Consider the following 18592-nt stretch of genomic DNA (forward strand, 5'->3'; position numbering starts at 1 on the left):
AATACTACAAAATTATATAAAAAGAGGCATTACTTTGTAAAATTACCATATTTTGACAAGTGTCTCAGAAAAGAGGCACCACACAGGGTCGTACTAAATGTAGTCACTTTCAACTTCCCGTAGAAGGTACAGAAACAATTTTAGAATATTTTTTTCTTACACCATGTGCATTTGCATATCTCCTCTTTCTGTTGATGTGATTTTTTTTTAATTGGCTAACCTTAAAGTTTACCAATCTGGGGTTGTGCTTAATATATATTTAACCCAGCTGTTAAGGGTTAAGAATGATTGTATAACATTTTTTAATTTATAAAGATATGGGAGGGCATACTAGATGCAATTGATTTACTATTCTATATACAGATTTTCTATATGAGTTAAGTACTATATGCTGCAATGTATTTATAATATTTTCTTGTTTTGTATATTACCAGGTTCTAATTCTTGGCATGACAACGAACGAGAGAATGAACTGTTATAGATATAAGCACTTCCAGGTAAAGTGAATCATATATGTTGCTTTTCTTTAACATATTAAACTGTCATTGAAGGAACTTTTAACTAACCATATTTGTTGGCATATAAGAGATCTGTCATATGCTGTCAACACAGCCTCCATCAATCTTGAATGGTTATTATCTACATTTGATTGTCTTATCCTATCATTGTTCCATATAAAGACAGTTCTGACTTCACAGCGCTTGGCTCACAGTGCTGTTACCCTGATTTCATGGCACTGTACCAGTTTTACAGTGCTGTAAGTGTCATTTATTCCCATTATTATTATCATGATGTTCTGGTTTATGCCATTGTTCGAGTTACGGCACGCCCCCTGGTACAGAACCCCTACCGTAAACCAGAGACTGCTGTATTTGACTTGTTGTAGCATTACAAAACAATTTGTGTAGTATATATTTAAAATTAACACATTATTACACATTAGTAATGTACAAAGAGACAGAGATAGTAGGATAAGAGATGTTCAGTTTGGTAAAATTGCTAATTCAAGTAGCCTAACATGTTTAGCATGACATAATGATAGCCTAAGTTTTAGCCAAGCATTCCACTTAACCCTTAAACACTGAGCCGGTATTTCCAAATATGCCGGCGGGGTTCGGGAATGAGCGCCAAAGCGGAAAAAAGTTTATTTAAAAAAATCACAGTACGCTTAGTTTTCAAGATTAAGAGTTCATTTTTTGCTCCTTTTTTTGTCATTGCCTGAAGTTTAGTATGCAACCATCAGAAATGAAAAATATATCATTATTTTATATAAATATTGGAATATATGACAGCGCGAAAAAAAATGTCATAAAACTGTATACAAATTGCGCTGTGAGCAAAATAGTTAAAGCTAATGAGTATATTTTTTTTCGTTGTATTGTACGCTAAATTGCAGTGATTTTGTTATATAACAAATTGTAAAATGATCAAAGCAACACAGGCAAAATTTTATCACAATATGATGCATGAATTCGTAACTCGCGGCGGACGTAAAAAAATAATAAAAGTTTGTTTAAAAAATTCACCATAAATCGAAATATTGTGCTAGAGACTTCCCGTTTGTTGAAAATGAAGGTTATTAATTGAATATTACTATACTGTAAGTGTTGTAGCTTACAATTGCAGTTTTTTACCATTTCGGTCGAGTTAAAGTTGACCGAAGGTCGAATTTTTTCTATTAATCGTGATTCATATGAAAATATTTCAAAAGTGATAAAAGCTACAACCATGAAATATTTTTTGTTGTATTCTACATGAAATTGCACACACTTTCATATATAAAATTTATGTAACGGTAATATAAAACGGTGCAGACATTATGATAATCTGACGAAAGAATTTTTGATTTTCGCAGAGTTACCACGCAGACGTAAGGAAAAAGTTTTTTTTTTAAATTCACTAATAAATCAAAATATTGTGCTAGAGACTTCCAATTTGTTGCAAAATGAAGGTAAATGATTGAATATTACTAGAATGTCAGAGTTGTTCCGACACGGCATACAAACCTTCGGTCCTTTTACAATAGGAAGGTACTAGCGGCAGCTGGATAGGTCGTAAGCTTTCGAACAAGGGGTTCGGTAGTTAACTGCTGTCCGACAGGCGTGCAGCGCGCGACTGGGAGGTAAACAAATCACTTTTGCTTTCGGCCTGCTGGCGTGTGGACGTGTATCATCGCTCTCTGCCCGCTTCATCGTCGTTTGCTTTCGCATGATTGTGTTTTTCTTTTCTATGTATCTAGTGAAACTGAATTGTAAGTACAATCATTTGCATGAATCAATTGTGAATTAAAGGATCTTGGTTTCACAAACGCCCTCCGATTACCGAGTGCCGGGACTGAAGGGCGTAATTGTGGGAATTCATTTTCCCAGAATGATCCTCGTATTGTGTATGCTCGGTTGCCGAGGGCGGTTAGCGCTCGCTCCGAGCGTATATTGGGTTGGAAATGTGTAGATGAAAATCGTAAGTAAGTGCTCTTTTCATTTATATTTTTTGACCTGTATGCCCGTTGCCGAACGAATGCGCTCGGACGGAAACTTATTCAGTATGAAAGTGGAATCGCAAGTACAGTATTCTTTTTCATTTTCATATATTATTTTTTATTGTAGCAATACTCATTTTGGATCAGGTTCCGAGCTTACCCGGAGATTGATCCTTCCCCCTTTTTATTTTGAATGAAGTGAAATCGCAAGTGCAGTTCTTTTTCATTTTCATTTTTTTTTATTGAGATTGCATTGTTGACTGGGATCTAGTTCCGCTATTCACGGGAATTGATCTTCCCCTTTTTATTTGTATGAAGTGAAATCGCAAGCGCAGTAGTCTTTTCATTTTCATATATTGGTTGATTGCATCAATTCTTTGTGGATCAAGGTTTTCCAGAAACCTTGATCCATAAAGGTAAGGAATGAAACCTTTCACCCTTGCGCTCGGTACCGAGGGCGCAAATGCGCTCGATCCCGAGCCCTATTCCAATGTGAAGTGAATCGTTTTGCAAGATTGCATCAATTTGTTCCTTATTGGTTCAAGTTCCCCTCAGTCAGGGAATTGATCCTTATGCCTTGTATTCGTGCGATGGCACGATTGCTCTAGGGCTCTTATATTGTTGTTGGGTACATGGGTACTGTGCGGGGGTGTGGGGAACGAGACCTCCCCACGCTCAGTTCCCACAGATGGCTCTTCTTGGGGGGGGGGTTGGGGGGGGGGAGGTTATCGGCGTTCTTCTCCTCGCCCGATCCGTCGAGCGCGGGGGGAGGGCGCTCGGTGCCCGATGTACAATTGTATTAGGGGTCTTCCACTCGTTCGGGAGGGATCAAAACCCCGCACGAGGGGATTTCCCCCCCATTAATCGCTACTACTATTATTTCCGCAGGTGCTACTGCCACGAGCTGTGGACCTTGGTGAGGTATGGGCGTCCTTCCAATTGCAGGGCGTGCTGGTGTCCAGGGGCTGCGGTTCTATGTCTGGGCCTACTGCGGTCACCCATGGAGTGGTGACCAAGCAACCAGGTGACGACGTCCCTCCTCACTGGTGTACTCGCCCTCACGTGGTAACAGTCTTGCCTACAGCCGCTGTGAAAGTGCCGTTTCGCCGTACCGAGAGGGGGGCGTGCCGCCGCCTGCTGTGGTTGCCGCGCTGCAGCGACCACACTTCCGCTGCCCTAGAGCTCGCCCCTGGACCTGCCGCCGGTACCAGGATGTTGCTGGCTGCTGCTCCACTTCTGTGTTTCGGTGCTGCCTGCCGTACATGCAGATCTGCTGCTGACTGTCCTGCAGTTGCTGCGCTGGCTGTCCTGCCGTTGCTGCGCTGGCTGTTCCTGCCGTTTGCTGCGCTGGCTGTCCCTACCGATGCTGTGCTGGCCGTGCCTGCTGTTCCTGAGATGCCCATACCTGCTGATGTCGTCCCTGTTCGTGGTGGTACTACCCCAGACTTTGGTCTGTCTGTACAGGTGCGTCCGGGCCCTGTGGCTTCGGCTACAGCAGCCCCGGCTCCGCCCTGGATAGCAGATCTTACGTCTGTCCTGAGGAAGCTGACGAAGAAGAAGAGGAAGGTGTCGGGTGGTCGTCGTCTTCATCTTCTTCATCGTCGTCGGCCGCCTCCTCTTCCCCTTCGACTTCTAAGGCTTTACAGCGAGGAAGAAGAAGGTCGCCTCCTCCCTCCTAAGAAGCTTCCTCGGGAGCTTCTCGGGACCCGTCTCACCTCGGTGGGACGGGAGGGTTCCTTCCGCATGGTCCTCCTGCTCCTTCGGGAGCGGGGCCCGCCCTCTCTTCTTCCGCAAGGAAGAAGACTACGGGGACCAGAGGGGTACCGGCTAACACCGGTACTTCTATCGCCTGGTGTCAGTGGTTCTGCCACTGCATCAGGGTCCGTCTCGGCCTCTCGTTCGCGGGATTGGTACCGAGTGTACGGTCGCCTACCAGCGGACCGTGCAGCCAGGAACCAGACCTCTGAGTCCGCTCAGCGTCAGGTTCACGGCACGGGGCGGAAGACTGGTGACAGCCGCTCATGCGACTCTCCACCAGACCAGCTCTCACTCTCGCGGGAACAGCTGGCTACCCGGGGACGTGACGGTCCACGACCGACCACGGGCTGAGGCTGGGAAGAGGTCCCCCTCGTTCGTGGTGCCAGCCACGGCTTGGAACCAGCGACGTGGACGTGCCGTGAGGACAAGCACCGGTCTCACTGCGACAGTGGAGCCTGCAGGTCGCCTGACCGTCGCTCTCACAAGAAAGCGACCGGGTACGGCAACCAGCACCAGCTCTTCTGACACTCGAGATCGGGGCCGCTGTGCTCAGTCCAGCCGTTCTCCACAGCGAGACGGTTCGACCAGGCCTGCAGCTCGATCGCCACCGCGGGTTGTTTGACGATCGCCTGCAGCCCTCAAAGCCTGACTGGTTATGCCAGCGAGCAAAGAGGGAGCGTCAGGTCTGCCTCTCCCGTACCTTCAACCTCCTCGGGTTACACCGGGAGGAGCGAGGTATTGAGGAGATGATCGTGAGGGGTGTGCGCCCCTCATGATCCCACCACAGCGCCCTACGTACCAGGAAACGGTTCTTGGACCGGCCAGGACGTATATGCGCAAGTGGATGGGGAAGACCGAGAGGGCTGTCGCTGTTCCCCCTTCTTAGGAGGAAGGTTCTCGGAATATGCTCTTGTTCGAAGGGCTTAACGGTCCACTCTGCAAGATGCTGTGACTTCCGAGATCCAGAGGAACTTTGCCGAGGTTACGGCGCTGATTCGTCAGCTCAATGACCTCGGGGAAGGATCGCCGCTCCCACCAGCAGAGCCACGTCTCGGCTCGAGTCGTTTTGGGGCCCGAGAGGGAATCCAAATCGACGGTGGGTCTGCCGCGATCGGAGCTTGCCGACTGGGTTGAGCCAGGTAGTCTCTCGTCTCCGGACAAGAAGGCTCTCTCGGTCTGGACGGTCGAACAAGCTCCTTCACCTCCTCTACTGCGACAGAGGCGTTTCTACGTGTCTTCGGACATCTTATTTATATATCCCTTCGGTCCTCCTGAGGTTTCGACCTCGACGAGGACTGGAATGAGTCGGAGCGGTATCGGCTCTCTCCTGTCAGGTCTCGATCAGCCCCAACCAGACGACGTTCACAGTGGAAGGACGGCGTTCCCCCTCACCTGCTGCCGGAAGTGGGGGGGTGCCTGGCCAGCCATTGGGACCCGGTCCAACAGCAGGCGTACGTTCCAGGGGCATCGAAGGACGTAGCATTGAGACAGGAGATCAAGACCATGCTGAGCAAGAGAACTGTAGAAATCGGTACGGATCAGTCACCGGGCTTTACAGCCGGACTCTTCCTGGTGGAAAAGTCTACGACAGGCTGGCGCCCAGTGATAGATCTCTCTCCCCCGAACCGGTTGGTTCGCCAGACCCGGTTCACGATGGAGACGGCACGCTCAGTGCTCGACTCTATCAGGGAGAACGATTTCATGCTTTCAGTGGACTTGAAGGATGCGTATCTACAAATACCCATTCATCAGTCCTTCGGAAAGTACCTCCGCTTCATCCTCGACGGGACGGTGGTACCAGCTCAGGCCACGTTGCTTCGGTCTCTCAACCGCCCCACAGGCGTGTTCACGCAAGTGTTCACTCTGCTGTCTGCTTGGGGCCATTCGCACGGGATATGTCTGATGGGGTATCTCGACGATTGGTTAGTCCTGGCGAGCTACCGCTCGCAGTTACTACAGGACAGGGATCGATACTGCTCGAGTTCTGTCGCGATCTGGGGATCGTTCTGAACTTCGGAAAGTCCGAATCTCGAGCACAAGCAGAGGATGAAGTACCTGGGTATGCTGATCGACACGGTAGCAGATTCAGAGAGGCAGCCAACCAGTTCCTGTCTCGGCAGGAACAGGGAGCTCAGCAATGGCAAGTCGTGATCGGACACCTGTCGTCACTCGGGAAGCCAGTCCCTAACGGGCGTCTTCACCTGCGGTCTCTTCAGGGAGACCAAAGGAGAGTTGGTCACAGGCGAAGGATCCCCCAAGCCTTCCATGGTCACTGGACACAGGAGGTGAGGCAGGACCTAGCCAGGTGACTGGACGACAGGAACCCCTTAAGAGGAGTGCCTCCGCGCACTCTCCCCCCGGGACATGCAGCTGCTCTCAGACGCATCGACCGAGGGATGGGGTGCACACCTGGAAGAGTGCGGACTTCAGGAGTGTAGGTACGAGAACGACAAGCACCTTCACATCAAGTACTGGAAACTAAAGGCAGCGTTCCTTGCTTCTCCCAAGAGTTCCAGGGACCGCTTGATGGGACACTCAGTGGGTGTTGATGTACGACAACACCACGGTGGTGGCTTACGTCAACAAAACAGGGGGGGGCCTAGTGTCTCTCCCGTTGTATCAGTTGACTCGGCAGGTGCACGAGTGGGCCGAGGCACACTCAATAGAGCTGTCGGCACGCTACATTCCAGGGAAGGAATGTAGTAGCAGACACGCTCAGCTGTCGGGATCAGGTGATAAGGACGAATGGTCTCTACACCAGGACGTGGCGGAAAGGCTCTTGACCTGTGGGGGCGGCGACCAGTCGAGGATCTGTTCGCCATCCGGCACATCAGGAAGCTCCAGGTGTTCTTCTCGGCCGTGCCGGATCCATGGGCAGCTGCAGAGGACGCTCTCAACGCCCGTGGGGACAACCTCTTCGCCTATGCCTTTCCCCCGTTCAGCTGATTCGCAATAGGTGATCAGTCGAGCACTGGTCATCCCGAATCTAGGATGATCCTGATGGCTTCCAAATGGCCACAGGCCATTTGGTATCCGGACCTGCTGGCTCTTCTCGCAAGAGAACCGAGAGAGATTCCCCATTGGCACAACCTTCTCGGCCAGCCACACGTCGAGCGGGTACCACCGAGCAGTCCAGTCCCTACGTCTTCACGGCTGGCTGTTATCCACCTTCTCTTGCGAACGAGAAGCTTTTTTCGCTTAGCGCAGCAACAGAGATGGCTGGAAACGTCCGTCAGTCTCTGCAGCTGTGTACCAGGGGAAGTTGGCCGTCTTCGGTGGTGGGTGTCGTAGACGGCGACTATCTCTTCTCAGAGCCACTCTCAGCAGGTTAGCGGGGATTTCCTCGTTTTTTCTTCGCCGAGGAAGCTCCTCTAAGTTCCCACAGTCAAAGGATACAGAGCGCCTTGTCGCTCGTCCTGAAAACTGACGGGATTGGACATCTCGAAACTCGTTCGAGATCTCCTTGCTTAGGAGCAGCTTCCAAAAGGTCTTGCCAACCCAGGGAACTCAAATGACCCTCGTCTTGCTGGACTGGCATCGGCGAAGAGAGTACGGGAGCGTCATGCAGATAATGATGTGGATGAGATGCTGCTTTGTCCTGGGGAGGACGCTACGGCGCTATCTGAAGAGAACTCGACACCTCGGGCCTGAGTGTCGACGCCTCTTCGTTAGCAACGGGGTTATCAAGAAAGAAGTATCAGAACACTCTTTCGTCCTGGCTGCGTGAGGTCTTCAGGAGGGCGGGGGTTATGAGGCTGATGGTAGTGACGACATCCGTACGTCCCGTCCGAGAACTCACGAAGTCAGAAGTATTGGCCCCTCGTTGGCGTTTCGTAAGAACTTCTCCGTGCGCAGGTATGGAAGGCAGGGGTCTGGTACAACCAGACCACCGGCAACTTCCTTATACCTCTTGGATATTGCCCATAGGTCCTTGGGATCGGTTTCCTTAGGACCCGTGGTGGCTGCTCAACACGTCGTCTAGCTAACCCAGACCCTAGCAGGCTGAACAGCAATCGAGTCCTGGTGTGGACTGTATGAATAGATAGTGATGAGAAAGTGACTGGCTTCTCTTTCTATCTTTTTCTACCCCTCTACCTGTGGGTAGAGGGATACGGTCATCACCCTGCTGGATAAGGACGAGATGCCGGTGAGCTATATGACAGAGCCCATCCTATCCCTTTCACGAGGGATGGGAGCAGAATATTCCACCACTTCCTTCGACAAGGGGGGAAGTGGGATGAGCCTACAAGAGTCAAAACCATGACTTTAACTTTGGCTTCCTGTACAGGAACAAGTTCTTACATTGCTGGTACGAAGAGATACGCTTGCCTCTCTATTAGTACTCGGTCCAGAGGTCTGACCATGATCTGCGGTGCACACCCCGATCAATCGGACAGAGGCTTGGATCCCTCCCTCGCTCTTACGACCAGGGAGGCTTCCAAGGTTGGGCGAACACCCAGTCTGTTCACAAAAGACTCGATTCACCCACCAAGAAGTGAGTCTTCCTATTGTAAAAGGACCGAAGGTTTGTATGCCGTGTCGGAACAAATGACAATTTTGTCTAAAATTGCATTTTTCCTAACTATACAAACTGAGGTCCTTTTACCACATAGCCCCACCTCATGCCACCCCTCACTCTGCAGTTTTGCTTGGGCCAAAAGCAAAAGTGATTTGTTTACCTCCCAGTCGCGCAGCGCGCGCCTGTCGGACAAGCAGTTAACTACCGAACCCCTTGTTCGAAGCTTACGACCTATCCAGCTGCCGCTAGTACCTTCCATATTGTAAAAGGACCTCAGGTTTGTATAGTTAGGAAAAATGCAATTTTAGACAAATTGTCATTTTTAGCTTACAATTGCGTTTTTCGACCATTTCGGTCAAGTCAAAGTTGACGAACCGGTTGGTTGAAATTTTGGTACTTATCGTTATTTATATGAAAAATATTTCCAAAACTGATAAAAGGTACAACCATGGATTGTTTTTTTTTGTATTCTACATGAAATTTGCACACATGTTCATATATAAAAACTTTATGTAACAGCTAATCTAAAACGGTGCAAACATTACGACAATCTGACAAAAGAATTTCTGATTTTTTCGGCAGTTACCGCGCGGACATAAGGAAAAAGCTTTTTTTTTAAATTTCACCATAAATCGAGATATTGTGCTAGAGACTTCCAATTTATTGCAAAATGAAGGTAAATGATTGAATATTACTAGAATGTAAGAGTTTAGCTTACAATTGCGTTTTTCTACCTTTTCGGTCAAGTCAAAGTTGACCGAAGGTTGAAATTTTGGCACCTTATCGTTATTTATATGAAAATATTTTCAAAACTTATAAAAGCTACAACCATGGGTTGTTTTTTGTTGTTATTCTACATGAAAATTGCACACATTTTCAAATATAAAACTTTATTTTTTAACGGCTAATACAAAATGGTGCAAATGTTACAACAATCTGGCGAAAGAATTTCAGATTTTTTCAGCAGTTACCGTGCGGACGTAAGGAAAAGGTTTTTGTTCCGACACGGCATACAAACCTTCGGTCCTTTTACAATAGGAAGGTACTAGCGGGCAGCTGGATAGGTCGTAAGCTTCGAAAACAAGGGGTTCGGTAGTTAACTGCTTGTCCGACAGGCGCGCGCGCGCGACTGGGAGGTAAACAAATCACTTTTGCTTTCGGCCTCACAGCGAGTGGACGTGTGTGTTCTACGCTCTCTGCCCGCTTCTCGTCGTTTGCTTTCTTGAGTATTTGGTTGTGTTTGTGTATGAAAGAGTTCACTGTAAGTACAATCATTTCTCTCCTTTCATATTAATTCAACTGAATTTGATAAATGATGGAATCTCCTCGCCTCGCTACCCCACAGAGACTATGCCCGGGTACCGAAGGGCGTAAATGCGGAAGTTCCGCTCTTTCCCGGAGATAGACCCTCATATTTTGTGTGTCGGTGTCGGGGGCGCGAGTGCACCCGAGCCGAGCCTTGTGATGTTTGTAATGATTGGTCGGAGGCGCAGTGGACTTTGTATGAGGGCAGGAAGAAGCGAAGGCCTGCAAAGGAGTCGTCGGAAAGCTCTCCCGCGACTCCTTTGGTGACGGACACTTCGTCTTCTTTCCTGCCGCCCGCTCAACTTCACGTCTCGCGCCTTCCCCTTCGGGGGGGGTGTCTAGGTCCTTCTCCTCTCCTGACTTGTCGAGTGTGGAGGAGGGCGCTAGATACCCTGACGTCGAGTTGTACTCTGGGTCCTCTATCCGTTCGTCTTCGCAGCGAGCGGGTAGAGGATCCCCCTAATCACCCGACTTTTGCCTCCTCAGGTGCGGTTGCCGCGAAGGATGACCTCGGACAGGTGTGGGCATCGTTGGGGCTGCAGGGCGTGCCGAGTGTCCAGGGGCTGCTCTACCATCTCGCTGGCTCCGTGGCGGTCACCATGCAACGGTCACGACCACCACCACGACCCTTACAACACCCGGCTACGCTTCACCTCCTCACCTGGTGTACACCCAGCACGCGGTCTCTGTGACACCCCACTACATCGGTGCAGGGGCCCAGTCGCCAGTAACTCGGGGGAGTGTGATGCCGCCACCTGGGTTTGCCGTGCTGCCTCGCGACCGGAATTCGTGTTGCCCACGAAGAGCTCGCCCCTGGACCTCCACCGGTACTAGGATGTCTGTGCCGCTGGTCCGCCCATCTGGGACGCCTACACAGTCTGCCGTACCTGCCGTACCTGCCCAGCTGCTGTCCACGGACGTGACGTTGACCACTGCTGCGATACGTTTTTCCTGTACCTGCTCCTGCTGTCTCTTCTGCCGTTCCTGTGATGCTCGCACCTGCTGATGTTGTTCCTGTTCCTGGCGCCGCTGCTCCCGATGCTGATCTGTTCGGACAGGTGCGTCCGGGCCCTGTTGCTTCGGCAACAGCAGCCCCCGGCTACCGTCCTGGATGACAGATCTGACGTCGGTCCTGAGAAGGTTGACGAAGAAGAAGAAGAAGAGGAGGAAGGTGTCGTCGTCGTCTTCATCGTCTTCTTCGTCGTCGTCGTCGTCTGCCGCCTCTTCCCTTCTTCTCTAATCGCGCCGAAGAAGAAGAAGGTCGCCTCCCCCCCCCCCCTACGAAGTCTCCTTCGGGAACTTCTAAGGGCCCGTCTCGCTCTGGTGAGACGGGGTTCTTCCGCTGGTCACCCTGCTCCTTCGGGGGCAGGACCCGTCTCTTTCTTCCGCAAGGAAGAAGACTACGGGGACCAGAGGAGTGCCGGCTAACACCGGCACTTCCTCACCTGCTGTCAGTGGTTCGGCCACAGCAGCAGGGGTCCGTCTCGGCCGCTCGTTCGCGAGATGGTACCAGTGTACGGTCGCCTACCAGCGACCGTACAGCCAGGAACCAGACCTCTGAGTCCGCTCAGCGTCAGTTCACGGCACGGAGCGGAAGACTGGTGACAGCCGCTCACGCGACTCTCACCAGACCAGCTCTCGCTCTCGCGGCGAGCAGCTGGCTACCCGGCGCGGACGTGACGGTCCATGACGGCCACGGGGGCTGAGGCTGGGAAGAGGTCCCCCCGTCGCCACGGCACCAGCCACGGCTGGTACCAGCGAACTGACGCACCGTGAGGATACGCACCGACTCACACCGTGACAGTGGAGCTCGCCGGTCGCCTGACCGTCACTCTCACAGAGAGCGATCGGGTACGGCGACCAGCACCAGCTCCTCTGACACACGAGACCGGGGCCGCTGTTCTCGGTCCAGCCGTTCTCCACCAGCGAGACGGCTCGACTAGGTCTGCAGCTCGATCGCCACCGCGGGTTGGTTGGCGATCGCCTGCAGCCTTCCAAGCCCGCTGGTTCTGCCAGCGAGCGAGGAGGGAGCGTCAGGTCTTCCTCTCCCTACCTTCAACCTCCTCGGGTTACACCGGGAGGGGCGAGGTTATTGAGGAGTGATCGTGAGGGTGCGCCCCCTCAGGATCCCACCACGTCGTCGTACGTACCAGGCTCGGTTCTCGGACCAGCCAGGTCGTACGCACAGGTGGTTGGAGGAGACCGAGAGGGGTCTGTCGCTGCTCCTCTCCTTGAGGGAGGAGGGTCTCGGGAGGTGCTCCTGTTTGAGGGACTGGACGGTCCGACTCCGCAGGACGCAGTCACTCCTGAGATCCAGAGGAACTTTGCCGAGGTTATTGCGCTGATTCGTCAGCACAACGACCTCGGGGAAGGATCGCCGCTCCCACCATCCGAGCCCACGTCCCGGCTCGAGTCGTTCTGGGGCCCGAAAGAGGGAACCCAGACCGACGGTGGGTTTGCCGCGTTCTGAGCTTGCGGACTCAGTGCTGGACCAGGTTGAATCGCTTGTCTCCGGGACAAGACGGTTCGCTCAAGTCTGGCAGGTCGAGCAAGTTGCTTCCACCTCCTGTCTGCGACAGCGGCGTTTTTTACGTGCCATCTGAAGACCCGATGCCGCCCCAAACAGGTGAACCCGGAGTTAGCCATGGCTGACTCCGGGTGTGTCTCTGCAGCAGCTCCTGTCCGAGAACCTGTGGTTCTCGCAGCAAGAGGCACTAGGCCTGGAATCTACCGCCATGGCAGCTTTCCAGGCCGTCTCCTGGCTAGATCTGTGGTCCCTCCACAGGTATCTAAGGTCGCAGCCAACTCCGGGGGAATTTCTCCCGAAGATGACTCGGCCCTTCAGGAGACTTTGACCAGTCTGGGGAAGAGCCATCTCCTTCCTTGACCACCAGACGGTGAAACCTGTGGGCCAACCTGGTTTTCTCCGACACGAAGGGACGCTGTCCTTACTCGGGTTTCCAGGGCCGGATTTTCCGGGCGCGGTGAAGCGGCGTTGGGACTCGCAACGGACCCTTACGGAGTTCCACGTCTCTCTTCCCAGGAGAGATGGTGGGACGCTGCGTGGACAGACGGCGCACTGACGACAGTGACCGGCTAGTTCACCAGGCAGTCTCGAAGGCTTCTGGGCAGCCTCGGACTGCGGCCAAGTCTAAGAGCTCGGCTAGCGCTTCCTCGGTGGCTAAGACGGTAGCTGCGTCGAAGCCCCGGGGAATGACTCTGTCTTCTTCGACTTCTGGCAAGGGGAGCCGTAACCAGCCCTCCTCCCAGCCCTCCTCCTCCCGTGGAGGCTCTGGGAAAGAAGTCGAAGAAAGGGGGGAAAGGAAAGCTAGGGACGGCGTTCCCCATCACCTGCTGCCGGAAGTGGGGGGGTGCCTGGCCAGCCATTGGGCAACTTGGCAGCGCTACGGCGCCGAGACCTGGATTGTATATGTCCTTCGGGAGGGATATCTATTACCCTTCGAATCTCGGCCACCCCTCACCTCCAACCCGGTCCAACAGCAGTCGTACGTTCCAGGGTCATCGAAGGACGTAGCACTGAGACAGGAGATCAAGACCATGCTGAGCAAGAGAGCTGTAGAAATCGTCACGGATCAGTCACCGGGCTTTTACAGTCGACTCTTCCTGGTGGAAAAGTCTACGGGAGGCTGGCGCCCGGTGATAGATCTCTCTCTCCCCTGAACCGGTTTGTTCGCCAGACCCGTTCACGATGGGAGACGGCACGCTCAGTGCTCGACTCCATCAGGGAGAACGATTTCATGCTTTCAGTGGACTTGAAGGATGCGTATTTCCAAATACCCATCATCAGTCAGTCCTCGAGAACGGCAATTCAGAGGATAAGTACTCGGGTATGCTGACGACGGTGCAGGGCGAGTCTTCCCCGCAGACTCGCGGGATCAGCAGATTCAGGGAGGAGCAGCCAACCAGTTCCTGTCTCGGCAGGAACAGGTAGCTCAGCGATGGCAAGTCGGTGATCGGACACCTGTCGTCACTCGAGAAGTTAGTCCCTCACGGGCGTCTTCACCTGCGGTCTCTTCAGTGGAGACTAAAGGAGAGTGGTCACAGGCGACGGATTCCCCAAGCTTTCCAGTGTCACTGACACAGGAGGTGAGGCAGGACCTAGCCTGGTGGCTGGACGACAGGAAACCTCTTAAGAGGAGTGCCCCTGCGCACTCCCCCCCGGACATGCAGCTGTTGCTCAGAGCGGATCGACCGAGGGATAGGGGGCGCACACCTGGAGGAGTTGCTGACTTCAGGAAATGTGGGACGAGAACGACAAGCACCTTCACATCAATGTACTGGAACTCAAGGCAGCGTCCTCGCTCTCAAGAGTTCCAGGACCGCTTTGATGGAACTCAGTGGTGTTGATGTGCGACAACACCACGGTGGTGGCTTACGTCAACAAACAGGGGGGATAGTGTCTCTCCCGTTGTACCAGTTGATCGGCAGGTGCACGAGTGGGCCGAGGCACACTCAATAGAGCTGTCGGCACGCTACATTCCAGGGAAGAGGAATGTAGTAGCAGACACGCTCAGCCGTCGGGATCAGGTGATAGGGACGAATGGTCTCTACACCAGGACGTGGCGGAAAGGCTCTTGGCGACCTGTGGGGGCGACCAGTCGTGGATCTGTTCGCAACCCGGCACAACAGGAAGCTCCAGGTGTTCTTCTCGCCGTGCCGGACCCATGGGCAGCTGCAGAGGACGCTCTTCAAACACCCGTGGGACAACCTCTTCGCCTATGCCTTTCCCCGTTCAGCCTGATTCGCAAGGTGATCAGTTCGAGCACTGGTCACCCCCGAACTCTCAGGATGATCCTGGTGGCTCCCAAATGGCCACAGGCCATTTGGTATCCGTACCTGCTGGCTCTTCTCGCAGGAGAACCGAGAGAGATTCCCCTTGGCACAACCTTCTCGCCCAGCCACACGTCGAGCGGTACCACCGAGCAGTCCAGTCTCTACGTCTTCACGGCTGGCTGTTATCCACCATCTCTTGCGAACGAGAGGCTTTCTCGTAGCGCAGCAACAGAGATGGCTGGAAACGTCGTCAGTCCTCTGCAGCTGTGTACCAGGGGAAGTGGGCCGTCTTCGTGGTTGGTGGTGTCGTAGACGGGGTCTATCTCCTCTCAGAGCCACTCTTCAGCAGGTAGTGGATTTCCTCGTTTTTCTTCGCCGAGAGAAGCTCCTCTCAGTCCCCACAGTCAAAGGATACAGAGCCGCCTTGGCGCTCGTCCTGAAACTGAGGGGGATGGACATCTCGAACTCGTTCGAGATCTCTTGCTTATGAGGAGCTTCGAAGGTCTTGCCCACCCAGGGAACTCAGGCCCCCTGCGTGGGTATGTGACTCTCGTCCTTAGGAGTCTGACCTCGAACGCCGTTCGAGCCACTCCGAGAGTCGTCGACAGGGATCTGACCCTCAAGACCCTCTTCTTGCTGGCCTGGCATCGGCGAAGAGAGTAGGGGAACTTCATGGTCTTTCCTATGATGTACGACACTCCAGGGGTGGTGGGGATCTGTGACGCTCGATTTCGTCCCGAACTTCGTTGCGAAGACTCAGAAAACCGTCGATCCCTGACGACAGGTTCAGTCATTCACGATTCCCTCCCTAATGGACTTCACCGATAATGATGCGGATGAGATGCTGCTTTGTCCTGTGAGGGCGCTACGGCGCTATCTGAAGAGAACTCGACACCTCAGGCCTGAGTGTCGACGCCTCTTCGTTAGCACCGGGGTCACCAAGAAAGAAGTATCCAAGAACACTTTCATTCTGGCTGCGTGAGGTCATCAGGAGGGCGTATGAGGCTGATGGTAGTGACGACATCCGTACGTCCCGTCCGAGAGCTCACGAAGTCAGAAGTATTGGCCCCTCGTTGGCGTTTCGTAAGAACTTCTCCGTGGCGCAGGTCCTGAAGGCAGGGGTCTGGTCTAACCAGACTACCTTTACGTCCTTCTACCTTCGGGATATTGCCCACAGGTCCTTGGATACCTTTTCCTTGGGACCCGTGGTGGCTGCTCAACAAGTTGTGTAGCTAACCCAGACCCTCGCAGGCTGAAAACAGCATCGAGTCCTGGTGTGACTGTGTGGATGGATGTGTGATGAGTGGAGTGACTGGCTCTCTCTCCCATCTTTTCCTCCTCCTCTACCTGTGGGCAGAGGGCCATGGTCGTTCACTACGCTGGATGAGGACGAGATGCAGGTGAGCTATATGACAGAGCCCCACCTCCTATCCCTTTCACTAGGGATAGGAGCAGAATATCCACCACTTCCTTCTACAAGGGGGGGAAGTGGATGCCTACAAGAGTCAAACCCATGACTTTATATTTGCTCCTGTACAGGAACAAGTTCTTACATTGCTGGTACGAAGAGATACGCATGCCTCTCTCTTAGTACTCGGTCCAGAGGTCTGACCATTGATCCTGCGGTGCACACCCCGATCAATCGGACAGAGGCTTGGATCCTCCCTCGCTCTTACGACCAGGGAGGCTTCCAAGGTTTGGGCGAACACCAGTCTGTTCACAAAAGACTCAGATTCCTCCCACCAAGAAGTGAGTCTTCCTATTGTAAAAGGACCGAAGGTTTGTATGCCGTGTCGGAACAATGACAATTTGTCCAAAATTGCATTTTCCTAACTATACAAACCTTGAGGTCCTTTTACACATAGCCCCACCTCATGCCACCCCTCACTCTGCAGTTTTTGCTTGGGCCAAAACCAAAAGCAAAAGTGATTTGTTACCTCCCAGTCGCGCGCTGCGCGCCTGTCGGACAAGCAGTTAACTACCGAACCCCTTGTTCGAAAGCTTACGACCTATCCAGCTGCCGCTAGTACCTTCCTATTGTAAAAGGACCTCAGGTTTGTATAGTTAGGAAAAATGCAATTTTGGACAAATTGTCATTTTCAAAATTTACCATAAATCGAAATATTGTGCCAGAGACTTCCAATTTGTTGCAAAATGAAGGGAAATGATTGAATATTACTAGAATGTAAGAGTTTTTGCTTACAATTGCGTTTTTCGACCATTTCGGTCAAGTCAAAGTTGACCGAAGGTTGAAATTTTGGCACTTATCATGATTTACGTATATGAAAATATTTCAAAAAGATGATAAAAGCTACAACATGGGTTGTTTATTGTTGTATTCTAAATGAAATTACACACATTTTCATATATAAAACTTTATTTAACGGCTAACATAAAACGTTGCAAACCTTACGACAATCGGACGAAAACATTTCTGATTTTTTCGGAAGAGTTACCGCGCGGACATACGGAAAAAGTTTTTTTTCAAAAATTCACCATAAATCAAAATATGTGCTAGAGACTTCCAATTTGTTGCAAAATGAAGGTAAATGATTGAATATTACTAGAATGTAAGAGTTTTAGCTTACAATTGCGTTTTTCAACCATTTCAGTCGAAGTTGACCGAAGGTTGAAATTTTGGCACTTATCGTGATTTATACGAAAATATTTCAAACTGATAAAATTTACAACCATGGGTTGTTTTTTGTTGTATTCTACGTGAAATTGCGCACATTTTCATATATAAAACTCTATGTAAACGGCTAATATAAAACGATGCAAACATGAAATAATTTCTGAGATGTGTCACTGATGCTTTTTCTAGTGCGAGAAGAAAGAAAAAATTCGCGCAGTGTGCCTGGGTAACGCTTGTAAATAAAACAACAGCTTGATCCATGAACTCCCAGCATCCCTCAAGGCGCGTGATTCAAAATTTTTTTGCCAAGTAGACCTATAACTATTTTCCCCATGAATATTTAAAAAAAAATTTTAGCGTTTACGTATTTTATGTCAATTAAGCACCTGACAGCCAATTTTCGTCGACGTAAAATACGTCCAATAGGCATTTTAGGGGTTAATGCCAACATGCATCAAATATCTTTAATTAATAGACTGAATATTATATGGGTAACCAAGTTGTGTGAGTGAGAGATACAAGAATGAACCAACTTTTTTTTTAAGTTCGCTAGTATGATTGTGAATGTTTAGGTAACTATTTTGCTGCAAGAGGATTTTTATATATCATAAAACAAAAATAACATTAACATTAGGGTGTATCTGTCATATGCCTGAAATTAGTGTGTTCTTCAAGTTCAAGTACCAGGTGATATATTTTGACTGAACAAATTTTTTGTAGCAATACTAAGGTTGGAGTAACAATAATGCTATTATAATAGGCCAAAAATGACATTGCCATATATAAATAGTACACACAGAGAAAGAAAGACAAGAAATGGTAGGCTAGGCATATACTAGTCAGTGTTTTAGGTAAACACCATAATCATCCATCCAGAAAAGGTATATTTTTGCAAATGGCACCCCCTAATACGTTATGAATAAAAATACAGACCTCAGTTTCTTTTCCTTCACAGTAATATATGAATACTTGAAGGTATATAGTATAGGGAAGGACTTTGAAGATTAAGGAAAAGGTAGACATTTTTATAATTTTTTAAAAATATGCTTCTGAAAATTAGGATGCACTTTATATGCTAGTGCATATTTATGCAGGTAAACAC

The 18592-nt window shown here is 50.7% G+C and overlaps 1 protein-coding gene and 1 pseudogene across 1 annotated transcript in view; one reads left to right on the top strand and one right to left on the bottom strand.

Annotated features, from left to right (window-relative positions):
• The window catches only part of LOC135214842 (cingulin-like), a 478670-nt gene that overhangs the window by 176133 nt on the left and 283945 nt on the right, over nucleotides 1–18592 (bottom strand). The window lies entirely within an intron of this gene.
• The window catches only part of LOC135214843 (palmitoyltransferase ZDHHC17-like), a 208078-nt pseudogene that overhangs the window by 39594 nt on the left and 149892 nt on the right, over nucleotides 1–18592 (top strand).

This window comes from Macrobrachium nipponense, chromosome 46 (genome assembly GCF_015104395.2).
Source record: "Macrobrachium nipponense isolate FS-2020 chromosome 46, ASM1510439v2, whole genome shotgun sequence".
Lineage (NCBI taxonomy): Eukaryota > Metazoa > Arthropoda > Malacostraca > Decapoda > Palaemonidae > Macrobrachium > Macrobrachium nipponense.